This window comes from Zonotrichia albicollis, chromosome Z (genome assembly GCF_047830755.1).
Source record: "Zonotrichia albicollis isolate bZonAlb1 chromosome Z, bZonAlb1.hap1, whole genome shotgun sequence".
In the NCBI taxonomy this organism is placed as follows: domain Eukaryota; kingdom Metazoa; phylum Chordata; class Aves; order Passeriformes; family Passerellidae; genus Zonotrichia; species Zonotrichia albicollis.
Window position 1 is genome coordinate 70,437,420 of NC_133860.1, and position 13,807 is coordinate 70,451,226.

The 13,807-nt window shown below is 41.3% G+C and overlaps 1 protein-coding gene across 5 annotated transcripts in view; it reads left to right on the plus strand.

Annotated features, from left to right (window-relative positions):
- Positions 1-13,807, plus strand: part of KIAA1958 (KIAA1958 ortholog) — a 79,218-nt gene that overhangs the window by 27,300 nt on the left and 38,111 nt on the right. The window contains exon 1 of one of the 5 annotated variants that reach the window (XM_074532196.1): positions 7,372-7,751. The exons of the other annotated variants lie outside the window; for them this stretch is intronic. The gene's annotated coding sequence lies outside the window, so the exon portion shown is untranslated. Of the gene's footprint in view, positions 1-7,371; positions 7,752-13,807 lie in introns of those variants that run through there. 5 annotated transcript variants of the gene reach the window in all.

The following is a 13,807-nucleotide window of genomic DNA, read 5'->3' on the forward strand; positions in this document are numbered from 1 at the left end:
TGATTTCATGGCCTTGTCTGGCCTCTAAGCACAAAATGATAAATTCATTCTTATCGCACTACATATTCTGCTAATGAGGGGATACAAATATCATAATGCTAATGATCATGCATATTTTGCTGATGAACGGATACAAATATCATGTAACATTTGGTTGCAGGGTTCATCTAGAGGTCAGTTTTGGCTCAGGGCCTGGAGTTCAAGGACTCAGTACTTCACAATAACAAAACTATATTATCAACCTGGTGTTCAGCACAGATCCAGAAGACAGCTCCTTACCAGCCTGTGAAAAAAATCAACTCTACCTGACCCAAATCCAGCACAGGCTCCATGACATATGCAGAGCCCTCTGGCAGTAAGGTCCTGCTCATGCATCAGGAAGGTCCACTGTTCCTGTTGCATAATGCTTTTGTGAGAATTAATGCCTTCTCCCCAAGGTATGAGGTATATTGTTGAAGGTTTATTGAATGTCAAGTAAATTAAGTTAAATAAGTAATTTTCATCTGCTTGATTCACCTTTTATCTCTACTTAATGACTACATTGAAAGACTCTCACAGCCATCATTGGTTTTCTCTTGTGACTGTTGTTCAAGTGTGATCCTTTCTGGTTTCATTTGTGTTAAATGCTACACTACTTTTAATTATACTTTGCTTGTACAAGATACTTTCTCAAAAATAATAGAAGTGTATCACTTTCGCTGAATGTATAATTATACTACAAGGAACTGAGAATTCAGGAGGATGTCAAAGTAAAATTTCTGCTAATGTGACACACTATTTGAGAAACAATGCCTTGGTTTTGTTGTGTGGGATGTATTTTTTTTCCTGGTTTCTGTCAGAGGACTGACAAAAGAAAGAGACATTACCGTTTTTCACATGGTTTGATCCATTAGATTATTTGGTAGAAAGTATTTGAGTAGGCTACAAATTGAATTGCTTTTACATTTCCAAGATGCTTAAGATAGAAAATAGAAAAGGCAGCACTAGGTATACATGCTGCATATATAATAATATTACTGCCAAGGAAATTTAATTCAGTCTCCAGTGATGGGTTTGGGCAGATGTTTTGCATTCAGCTAGAGATAAGGTAATGCATGCAGTAAGAAGGAACAGAATGAAACTGATATTCTGCATTAGTTGTGTATTATTTATTGTATCTGATAGAAGTGTAGAGCAGACACCTGATACTCACAATCTGCCTGGTATCAGAAGAGCAGAGAGGTTCTGTCTGGGCTTTCTGTATAGGAGTTGCCTGAGAAAAGCTTTTATTTTGTAAACCACTGCTTTGCTTGTGTTTTTCTGGATAATTTGCTTTCTCTGCTAAGGCTGTAGTTCTGGCATTAAAAAGCAAGGTTTGCATTTAGTATTTGACTGTAATGTGGAATGGTCCCAGTATTTCATTTCAAGACAGTGAAAAGCAGCAGTTTGACCAGTTGCTGTAAGAAACTAGTGTTTCTGTGTTCTGAGGGCAGGCAACTGCTGGAAGACAGTTTTAACAGAGTGACAGAATCAGAATATGTAGACTGGAAAGGACCCTCAAGGATAATTGAGCCCAAATCCTGGCCCTCTGCAAGGCATCCCAAGAGTCACAGCATGTGCCTGAGAGCATTGTTCAAACACTTCTTGAGCTCTGTCAGGCTTGGTGCTGTGGCTACTTCCCTGGGGAACCTCTTCCAACCACCCTCTGGGTGAAAAACCTTTTTTCTAATATCCAGCCTAAACTTCCCCTAACTCAGCTTCATGTTTTTAATTTGAGTCCTGTCACTGGTCACCACATGGAAGAAAACAGTACTTGCCCCTCTGCTTCCTCTCCTGAGGTAGTTTTAAGTGCAATGGGGTCTCCCCTCAGTCTCCTCCAGGCTGAGCAGACTAAGTAACCTCAGCCATTCCTCATATGGCTTTACCTCCAAACCCTTCACCATCCTCATGGCCCTTCTTTGGATGCTGTATATTACCTTTGTGTCTTTTTTGTGTTGTGGCACCCAGAACTGCCCCCAGCACTGGAGGTGAGGCTGCCCCAGAGCAGAGCAGAGCAGAGCAGAGCAGAGCAGAGCAGAGCAGGACAATCCCCTCCCTTGCCTGGCTGTGATGCTGTGCCTGATGCCCCCCAGGACATGGGGGCACTCCTGGCTGCCAGGGCACTGCTGGCTCAAGTTTTGGGGTAGTTCATTATCTGAATATGCTGTGGAAGGAAAAAATGCCTAAAGTTTTGAAAATCTACTTTGCTTGAGAACTCTGAAGAATAAGTGTGAGTAATATACTCAGAAAAAGAATGAGAGAAGGATGAAAACAACTCAAAAAATATGAAGAAGTTCCCAGCCCCTCAAGTTAGAGATAATCTAATTTGATCAGAAGAAACTATCCAGTGCACCAGATAATCAGGTGATTACATGACAGAATGGTGTCCAGGTGAGAGGATTAGGTGGAACTTTAAAACTGAGTTTTCCTCAAAAGCCAGTGGCTCAGGACTGGTGCTTCCTGAAGGAGCTTGCTGTATTTTGGTATAAATCTCTCAAGAGGAAACCAAATTTTGAATCAGATTCTCTGGACAGAATACTACAGTTCCCTCTGGAATGGTGCTGTTTGCAGTAGTCTGTCTTGATTCTGGTCACTGTTCATGCAGCTACTTGTGTGGTGGAAATGAGACACAAAAACCCCTTCCCTGCAGACAGGGTTAAAGCAGTAGTATCTTCCTGGTGAGAGGAGAGACCAGTATTCAACAGTGTCTTTTTGAGGCTGGTGTCTTAGTGATATCTTTAGGAGAAAGGGGCTACAGCTAAACAGCAAAAATTAAAAATGGGCAATGCAAGGGCTACCTGGTGCTTCCTGATGCTCGCCACGAAATACAGCTTGATGTGTGTAGTGCTTGTGAACCTTGTGCACTCTACTGCACTCTCAACATGCAAGCCACCGGGTTTGTCCATACAAAGCAACATGTCTGCATTTTCCTGGCAGAAAGCTATTTTGCTCTTTCTTATGGGATGCATTTGTTTGTTATGCTAGAGGAGTACAGAGTTACTGGATGGACAATTGTAGCAAGACAGTATTTGTTCTGACAAAGTCCTGGTTTTTCGTGTTTTGTGTTCATAAAAGTTGCTGATGTGCATGCTGGGGATTGAGTGGGCTGTGAGTGGGAAGTCTGAGACTGCTGGAGAGAACAGTTTTTCAGGAACTGCTGCTGTAAATAAAACTCTTGGCCTGTCTGGTTGCCAGCTTGAATTTCACAGTTAACAGAGTATGTTTTCTAGAAACTGCCATAAATGGTAATCTTGATTTTTCTGTTGTGAGGGTCGTTTGGAATGGTTTAAAAGGATTGTGAATTTAATTTTTCAGGCATATATGCATGCCAGGCTCACCAAGACAGCTCCCAACTCTCCCTCTATGCTGCACAGTAAGGAGAACACATGCTGCTCTAGCTCTTGTGCCTGACCAAAATCCCCTCTGCTTTCAAAACTGCAAACTATCACATTAGTTAGTTGCATGTTGTTCATTAACCTTAGTGGCAAAGGAATTTAGTGTGCCATTAATGGGAAGGTACAAGGAAGATGAAGTGAGTGCCCTCACTGTGCATCACTCAGAATCTGGCATATGACTGTCCATTGGGAATGCCACTTGGCAGTGACATGCATGGCAGCAGCATGTGCAGGGGCTGAAGGAAGCTGAAGAAGTTGAACCATGCTGGAAACCTTCAGATTACCTTCTACAGTCCCTCTGGATGGATCTAGATGGCTCATATATTTCTGCATGCTTTTATGCCGAATGGTAAAACTACTACAAGTGTTGGCTGCAAATCATGGCAGTCAAATTATATAAGGAAGAATTAAGAAAGTTACAGGTGCATGTGACCTTTGCTGAAACTGGCAGTGAGTATTTGATTTAAACATCTGGGTTAAGAGTGTATTTCTTAATAGAAGTTTTTACAGTTAGTCTTTAACTTTCTGTGGAAGCACTTGTCAAAGCAGAGGCAGGTGACAGCACTGCTCTGTTTCGCTGAGAAGCTAAGTGCAGTGGTTTAGACATCACCACTTGTCTTCTTTATGGACATTCATTTAAATATATATCTGTGTTTTGGGGATTTTGGTAGCCTTTTGCTTACATTCATTTCTTAAATCAGCCTTTTCCTAATGTTAACTGCTGATGCCATAGACTTTGTGCATTACTGGCTTCACAAATATTCCATAAGTAAAGGAAGTGAACTGGTTGTTTGTAAAGCATGAAGCTAATAAATATAGCCCCATCATTGGGTGCTGCCCAGTGTTGGCTGTGGTTCACATTTGCAGCATGTTTGAGTGGTAAGCATTTGCAGCCACCCAGGTGAGCAGGTCAGAGTCACCAAGCACCATCTGCTTTGTGGCAAGGTATCTTCCAGTGCTCTCACCTGTTGCCACTGGCCCCAGTGATCTGCACTGGAGAGCAATGCCAGAGTGGGTTTCTTCTGCATATCTTGTACCTTCACATGGTTGGCTCAAGTATCGTTTCTAGTTACTGGCTCAGAACCAATCCTGCCTGCCAAATGTTGTATTTGTCCCAGAGGCTGCTCTCCTTCCCCTTGCCCATACTGTCCATCTTGCCTAGTCTGTACTGGACTCTGGATGAGAACAACCAGAAACTTTATGTTAAAAAAAAAAATAATTAATGGCTAGTTACCAAATACAGTGCTCTTAGCTATGAAATGTTTAACTTGCACAGCTGTGCTGCAGAGAGAGACATCTTTTGACTGCCTTTCCCCTATCTATCATCTTCCAAAACTGTACAGCCAAGAGATTTCAATTTCTTCCCTCTTTGTCTTTGGCAGATTTACCCCTGTATTGCACAGCTATTCTAAACACAGGCCTTTTAAAATGCTGTGAGAGGCTTTATTTTTGTTTGTATCTCTTTTAGAAGTATTCCTAAGTCTAATTGTTCCAGTCTGGCAGACAGCAAGTAGGCTAAATTTCTCTTAGTGTCCCTGAGCATTCTGCTTGCTTTAGCAACCATAGAACCATAGGAATAGACTCCTCTGTAGTGTGCTATGGTGCAGCTTGAAATGAAACCTGGTTTTAACACAGGTGGACACACTTCCATCTCTGAGGGCCAAACTGAAGGACCTACTTCATGTTTTTAATTGGTCTAAAAGCAGTTTCATAAAAGACATTTAAAAGGGGAATAGACCTGTTCAGTTTGGTCTCATGCTGCAGCTGGGCCTTACAAAACTGTGGAGCTTGCCCTTTGCAAATGTAATTTGCATTGCTCAGACTTCTCAGATGTCTTGTGTCTTGTAAATCTTTTGGGTGCTTTCTGTGCCATTTTTTTCTGTGGACATGGATAGTTACATGGCTACAAAGAGGACCAGTTACAGAAGTGCCAGCATTTCATGCTTCATCAGAGGCAACATTTTAGTACTTGCATTTCTGCTCTAATGAAATGGTTACATTTTAAAAGGCAATCGTAGAAAGATCATCTTGTCCATAGTGTAGATGACCCAAGAAGCAACATGTTTGTCTGTCCTACAAGGCTTAAGTGTGTTCACCTCTTGTGTGTGGCAGAATTTCTTTTTCTGTTGCTGCAGAAAATCATGGGTCAGAAATTGTGCCCAACCTTCTGTCTAGCCGGGACCGTGGCATGTTGAGCCTCCCGGGACAGTAAGTGAAATACACCCTTCCATTTGGCACACCAGCAATGTATCCACACAGGAGGCTGCTTTGCTAAAAGTTGGTTCACAACATTACCTTTGGCTTTTGGTACACATCATGGGACTGTGTCTGGAGATGCCAGCTTACTCTGACCCTTCAGTGCAGTCTCATACAAATGCTATTGACACCTTAGACTGCACTGACAGCATCAGAAGGGTCAGGAAGTTAAACACAGCAGGGACATTTTTCAGTGGTAATACTCAGTCAGCACTTCTGTTTTTCTTTTTGGTGCCAGCATGTACCTTTTACTTGCAATTGGGCAGGTGGAAGTGTGTGTGAACTTATGAGAGGAACTGCATTCAGATCTGGAGGATTCTGTTTTCTCCTGCCTTGTATGTACCACAGTGACTGCTGAGATGTCTGCAGGTAAAGGTGAAATACTGTCAGTGCAAAGCAAGGTGAAACTCAGCTCCAGACCCAGATATAGTGTAAGACAAGGGGTAATTGTCCCTCTGACTTCTTTCTGAGGTTGCTCCAGTATTGGCAGTTTGCAGGAGGGTTAGAGGATGTCTTGCCTTGGCAAATTCAGAAGTTCTGCTATCTAGAGTGATGTGACAGTATCACCACTGCTGAGTTTGGTGTCAGTAATTTTCACTGCTTCCCCCCAAGCTGTATCTCAACGGTAACACTTTGCAACTGGAAGGAACCACTCTGTTTTCAGACACCTCAACAATGGTGTGAAGCATCAATACAAGAATTCACAGTACAGATTTTTCTGTTTTGGACTCAATGTACTAGTAAATAATCAAGAGTTTTGACTGAAACAAGTTTTTCTGAGAGGAGATGAAACTGTCTAAGTGCACTGCCAGTGAAATCCAATTGGAAAAATGTCAGCAGAAATTTAAAAAAAATTGGTCAGGGCAGTTAAGTACACTTACATCCTGTATAAATGTCAGCGTGTTCTTTTTCACCATTTTTCTTTTTTATTTTGAGTTCTAATTTCTAAATAAGACCCTGTGTCATTCCTCACTATAATTCTAAAATACCTGTTCTAGATTCTGTTTTATTTCTTCAAACAAGAAATGTCCAGATGTCTGTGTAAGAGATCTGACTGGTTTTAAATGAAAATGTACTCCATGACAGAGTATCAAATCTGTGCATGTCCTCGTAGAAAATGTTTTCAAAGATTAGATTAAGAATTAGTATGTTAGAAAGCTTTGTGTTTCCCTTAGTGTAATCCTTTGTTATTCTTGTTTGGTTTTCAGTGTTTGGCATTAATTATAGGTTATTCACATCTAGAGGGAGTTAAAAGTTAGATATTGATATCAATGTCCTTGGAATGCCTATACAGTATGACATTTCAGCTTGTATTTGCAGGATAGAGGTGTGTTGGGTTTTTTTGTTTTTTTTTTTTTTTTTTTTTTAATGTGGAAAGACTGTATATTTTCTACTAATTCCAGTCAAAGACTGCACTAAATGAAGCCCCAAGAATGAATTAGTTAGAAACATGGTCAGGTGTGGGATCTCAGCACCTCAGGACTGAGGTGCCGAGTCACCGAGACCACCCTTGGGGGGCTCGGGAGTCCTGGAATGTTGCCAGAAGTGTCTGGTGGCTGGACTTTGATCCTACACAGGAGACGACACCTATATGAGGATAGGAGGATTTCACCGGGGTGAATGGTGAAGGGATTAGTTAATTAGAGGGTGAGACACAGGGTTTAGGATTTCTGTACAGGGGGGTTTAGAGAAGTAAGATGGAGGAATTGGGGCGTGTCCTGTCCTTCTTCTTCTTCTTCTTCTCCTCCATCTTCTGTGGTGATGGTGGCACTTTGGGATTGGTCATTACTAAAGGTGCACCAGGCAATAAGAGTGAAAAGTATTGGGGAAAAATGATAAATATTGTACACGTAACTTTGGGTATAAAGATAGGTGACTGCCCGGAGGGCAGGGGAGTGTGCTCATGTCTAGCTGCTGAGCAGACCTCTGTCGGGCCAAAAGAAAATCTTTTAGATAAACAATTAATAAACACAGAGACGGAAAGAAGAACGGAAGCCTCTTCTCGTCCTTGGATACGCGGGCTGCCCCAAGGCCAACGCGGGCCTTCCCAGGCCCTTCAAACACCAAAAACCGGACAGTCAGGTTGGTATAGTAAAACACCTGCTGTTTTCTTTGAAACATACTGGATTTTAATATATATTTGGTTGAGTGTCTGGAGAGGAGAGGAGAGGAGAGGAGAGGAGAGGAGAGGAGAGGAGAGGAGAGGAGAGGAGAGGAGAGGAGAGGAGAGGAGAGGAGAGGAGAGGAGAGGAGAGGAGAGGAGAGGAGAGGAGAGGAGAGGAGAGGAGAGGAGAGGAGAGGAGAGGAGAGGAGAGGAGAGGAGAGGAGAGGAGAGGAGAGGAGAGGAGAGGAGAGGAGAGGAGAGGAGAGGAGGATCACATGGAAAAATGTATATTTTTGATTTTTTTAAATTATCTTTCTGAAGATTAAGAAGTTTGTCAGGATCCATTTCTTGAAAGTTAAAGGTTTGCTTCGGAGGTGTATACCTTACAATAAATTCCTATCCTGCTTGTAATTGGTTTTATTTAGACTAGCATGTATTTTGCATTTAGAGCCATTTTTCACTCTAATGAAATAAACCACTATGAACCAAAATGGGTAATTTTGGAAGGAATTTCCTCATCTATTTTTGCAATAACTCCAGTACTAATAAAGCATCATAAGAACAGACTTTAATGAGTCACAGAATCATAGAGTGGTTTGGGCTGGAAGGGATTCAAAGATGTAGTTCCAACCCTCTCTGCCATGGACAGGGATACCACTCACCACATCAAATTCCTCAAAGCCCCATCCCACCTGGCCTTGAACACTTCCAGGAATGGGGCACCCACAGGTTAATGAAGATTTATGATGCAAGTATATAACAATACATCCAACCATATAAGAGCATTTTTTCTTACACACCTGCTTCCATTTTACTGGTCATGTGATATATTCAGTCTTGTTTTCACTTACTTTGCCAAACATTCAGCAATGTATGTAGCACATTGTTTTGAACTTCAGTTGTCCAAAGGCTACAGTTTGGGTTTTGAATCTCTAGGAGGAAATAAACTACAGTTGTAAGACTCGAAAGTCCTCCATAATAGGCAGAGCTCTTCTTCTAAAGTCTTTTGCATGCCAGCTGAATATTCTGCAGTTTCTCTCTCTTTCTTAATCATGCATCTTCCCTAAATCTACATGTTGTGCAAATGTGTCAAATCCTGCACTGATGTTAATAAGAGCTGTGCTTGCTTGAGAACATACATTTAATTATTTTGACCAGAGCTCCAGTACTTGCCTAGTTAGAGTTTTGTTAGGTTTTCAGATCCTCAGGGTCAGATTTTACAGATGTTTAGTTTACATAGACCTCTGAACATGCCATTCAGTGCTTTTGATTACATAAATGTTTGTAAGAACTGAGGCCTGGGTTGACTGAGCCAGGCAATGTCAAAGGGCTGTTCATGTACAACTGTTGAAGCCTCCATAGCTCCAGCCCCACTGAACTCAGACCTGCAAGTTTTTTTTGGTGGCATTCAGGGTGGCCTGGGTGGGCCACTCCCCACTCCCCATTCCCCATCTTCTTCATCAAGAGAATAGTAGGTCAGGCTGCTTGTCCTGTGGGATTGCCACCAACCCCTCACCTGTATGTGGGTAAGCATCATGGGGCATATATCTCTGCCTACTTTCAGGGAACTCAGAACAGTAATCTTAAAATATAATCTAGTTTAAACCTTGGTTTAATTTTCATTTTAATCTCAGTTGATGAGTGATATTATGTTAGAGGCACACAGCTAGATATGTTTCTAGGGATAAAAGAAAACTTGCTACATAGTTGAGTGAAGCGTTTCTACTCTTTTTGTCCTCTGTCAGCCAGAGGATGTTACCCTATATTTTTGTCTGGCTTACATTTGTATGCAAATCCTTGCTGGCTCATTTCTAGGGCAGCTTTCATTTCACTGCTTTTTCTACATCATGTCAAAGTGAGGTCTAGGAACTTTTATTAGGGACTCAGTTGCATATGATCTCTTATGCACAGTTGGATATGAGCCTGTTCATGGAATAATCTGCTCTCTGTAAGTTTCCTGTATTTTTTTCAAAATTTTTTGCCAAGAACAACTCTTTTCTCTGAGACTTGGGTGTTTTTTAGAAGATTTAAAAAAGCAGCTGCAGAACAGAACCTCAGAGTCATGCCAATAGCTCAATTTTAACAGTAATTTTTGATACTTCAAAAAGCACACTGTAAAGACAGTTCAGAATGTTTTTCTTGCTGAGAATTAAGAGAACTAATTGGAGAATCATTTAACATCAAAAACCAACTCTGTATTAAAAAAAGTAAAAACATAAACCCTTCAATTCTAGTAAAGGGAGTGAAGTTTCATGCTTACACATCCTGAGTTTCTACAGTTTTTCTAATTTCCGTGGGAAACAACCTCCATTTTTCATAGGTGGTTAATACTGTTGTTTCACTGGCACTTTTTAGCCAAGTAATGCATGTTTTCAGTATTGCTATAGTAGCACTATTCCAATTTTCAGCTGGTTTAGAAAAGCTCTGAAATGAAAGAAATCCTACAAATAAAAATTACAAATAAAATCTGGCACAGTAAAGCCTTTCATCCACAGAAGTTGCTTGTGCTTGCTTGTGAGGAATAGCATGGAATAGTTAAATTGTTTGGGCTGGAACTGAAGGCATTGGTTTCCCTGTAAGAAGATGGGGATGTTTGGTCTTCATAATTTTTGTGCAAGTCAGTTTTAATATTTCTGTTTTCTTTTCAGTAAATCATGTGCAGACTTTCTCTTAATATAATTTCTAGGAAAACGAAGAGCCAGGGAAAACATCTTGCCTTCAGGCTTTGTGGGCTTGATTCTTCTAATTCTAAAGTTAGAGAGGGTACACTCGCTTCATTGGAAACTCAGGAAAGGATATATTTTAAACATTTTCCAAACATACGATTTCTCCACTAAAGAATGATTCTGAGCTGCAAGCTGAGACATATAAGCTGACTCTTTGATAAAATCCAGTTTCACTCTCAGATTATCATGAAAAATTATGTGAAGGCAGATTTTGGAACAAATTTAAGAACAACACAAGACAACCAATCTGTGATAGGTAAGCTCCCTGGTAACTTCAGTAAAATAGAGATTTTTTTTTTTTCAGTGCTCAGGACCTTAAAATCTTAGAGTTGATATACTTTTCAGAAATGCTTTCCCAGAAGATGTGTTCTTTCTTTAAAAATGTCTTCGCTGCATATATAGATAATAAAATATAAGAGGTAGCCAAGATTTACCTGAGGCTACAGTAAAACTCCCTGCTATGTTTTACTAATCCTGAGGCACAGGCATCTTATCAAGTACTCCTTTGTGTTGTAACACTGGTTGCAAGATGTAGAAATGTACATTGTTGTCACCATCACATTTATGCTGATGTTGCCTTTGACATTTATATTGACAAAGTCCATGGAGGCATCGTGAATATCAGGTTTTCACCCTGGCACTTCTGCAGCAGAGCTGTTTAACTATTAAGGTATTGACTGGAAGCAGAGTTCCCTGTCACTATGATTTTTGTCTCTTTTCAGAGCAGGCTTTACCCCAGAGATTCTGCATTGAGTACTGGTGTACCTGAGAATCCCTGCTTGGTTATTGAAGACCCACTTGTAGCAAAAGCAAAACCGGGGCCACTTTTTTTTCCACTGGAAAATTGTATTGCTGTTGTCACCTCAGCACCCTGCTCAGCTTTCTCTGAGTGATGATCCCCGCTCTGTGTAAAACACAGGTTGGAGTCATTAAAAGTGGAGGCAAGAATTTCTAACAATTATAAAAGATACTGGGTTGAGAAAAATGGAGCAAGAGGTCTTTTTTTTTTTTTTGGTAGACAAAATGTGAACTCAAAGCAAGAGAATCTGGATTACTAAAGGGATTAAGTACTGGTGACTGAGGTAAAAAATCTTATTCAGAACAATGATGAAAGAATTACGTGAGTGTAGAGGCATATTTTCATCCATTTGGGCTTTTCAAGAAACAGAAATCAAAGTTACAGAATCAGTTAGTTGGAAAAAGATCTCTGATATCTCAAGTATAATACTTGTGGCACTGAGTGCCACATCCAATCTTTTCTTAAACACTGCCAGGGATGGTGATTCCACACATCTCAGGGCAGCCCATTCCAATGTTTAGTCCCCCTTTCTGTGAAGAAATTCTTAATGTCCAACCTCAACCCCTTGAGGCTATGTCCTCTTAATTTTTAGCTAGTTGTCTGGAAGAAGAGACCAAACACACCTGGCTGCATCCTTCTTTCAGAGTTGCAGAGATGTAGAGATAAGGTCTCCCCTGAGCCTCCTTTTCTCCAAGTTAAACAGCCCCAGTTCCCTCAACTGCTTCTCATCAGACCTGTGCTCCAGATCTTTTCTCAGCTCCTCTGCCCTTCTTTGGACACACTCCAGCACCTCAGCGTCTTTCCAGTAGTGAGGGACCCAGAACTGAACACAGCACTTGAGGCACAGCCTCACCAGTGCCCAGTACAGAGGAACTGCTCTGGTCCTGCTGGCCACACAATTGCTGATACAGGCCAGGATGTCCTTCTTGGCCACCTGGGCATATTCTGCTTCATGGTCAGCCACTGTTGACCAACATCCTTGGATCCTCTTCCACTGGGCAGATTTCCAGCCACTCTGCCCCCAACCTGCAGCACTATATGGGGTTGTTGTGGCCAAAGTGCAGGACTCAGCCCTTGGTCTAGCTGAACCTCATACAGTAGGTCTCAGCTCATATTTGTAGCCTGTCCAAAATTCATCCATCAAGGGAAGTGGTTGCAGTGACATTATTCATTGAGTAAGACCAGCCTCACAGATAAGACCTTTGGACATGGTTCAGTGGAGTTTTCACTTCAGTGGGTATTAAGCTCTTCTAAGCAAATTTGAGGGTGGATAGCTTGGTTGCACTGCAACACTGTTTCTTTCTGTGCAACAGTGGTCCTACATGTATTCAAGGAGTGAGGAACAGTGCAACAGTAAAAATGTTAAAAATGGAAACATGCATTTTGCCTTTGCTTTTGAAAGATACTTGATGAAAAGGATGAGTTTTGTTTGAAGATGTGGAAAAGTTCGGTGTCAGACCTATTATAACATCAGTGGAAGGTAGAGCCAAATTCACACAAATCACATTTACACAGTTTTCCAAGTGCTTGGAAATCCAGGATGGATTTTGCACGGATCGTCATTCTTGCTACATCACCTCCATTGCTGCTAGTGGAGAAAAACATGAGTACTACTGAAAATGTTTGCTCCTGCCACACTTTTCTCTGCTCACTAACCCAGGGGTACATAATGGTCATTGGACAGTTCATCTAATGGCGTGTAAGCCTGCAGAACTGCTAGTCCTAAAACTTGCTTTCATTTGTCAGTCTGAAGGAACGCAGTCTTTTTAAGCTAGGCCACAGCATCTATGTGTCTCTCAGGTCTTTGTTGCAGACCACAGTGAGAAGTATCTTTGTTAACAAAATGAGATATATGTCATTTGAGAGAAAGTTTCAGAGGTGCACTTGCTAAACGCTGAATTGAACAAGCAGCATTTGGTGCTTTCAAAATCCTAAATTATTTTCTGGCTTCAGCGGTACACTGCTCCATTGTAAGTAGCTTGGAGTGTTGATATTTTACAAAAGTACATTAGTGCTACAGAGCTTCTGTGAAGAGCATGGTAGAACAGGTCCTTTATAGGATGCATAAGGAAGACATGGTAAAAAAGATGAATCACAGCACTGCCAAATGCTTTGACTTCTCTGGAACTGGAGGTACTCAGCAACTTAGCAGATACATTCAGGTACTGTCAAAAAGTCACTTTTCTTTCAGACATGGTCCTTGGAAAGAAGAACCTTCCTCAGCAAGAAGAAGCAGTCCTGTGCATTTCTGCACCGTTCTCTGATGATTCTACACCCTGCAAATGAGAACAACCAAATCAGGCCTATATTTCTGGGGAATGAAACTCATGACAGGGAAGCACCAGCACTGGGGTGGCTTGGTCAGGGATTCATGGTAAAGAATTAGCATGTCTGAGGAATTATCAAAAGAATCACAGTGAGCTGGGGAAAAAAAGAGGAAGAGTCTCAGGAAGCTTAATTGAGACTTTGGCATGTAGGTAATAGCAGAGGCTCTTACATACAAGATCTT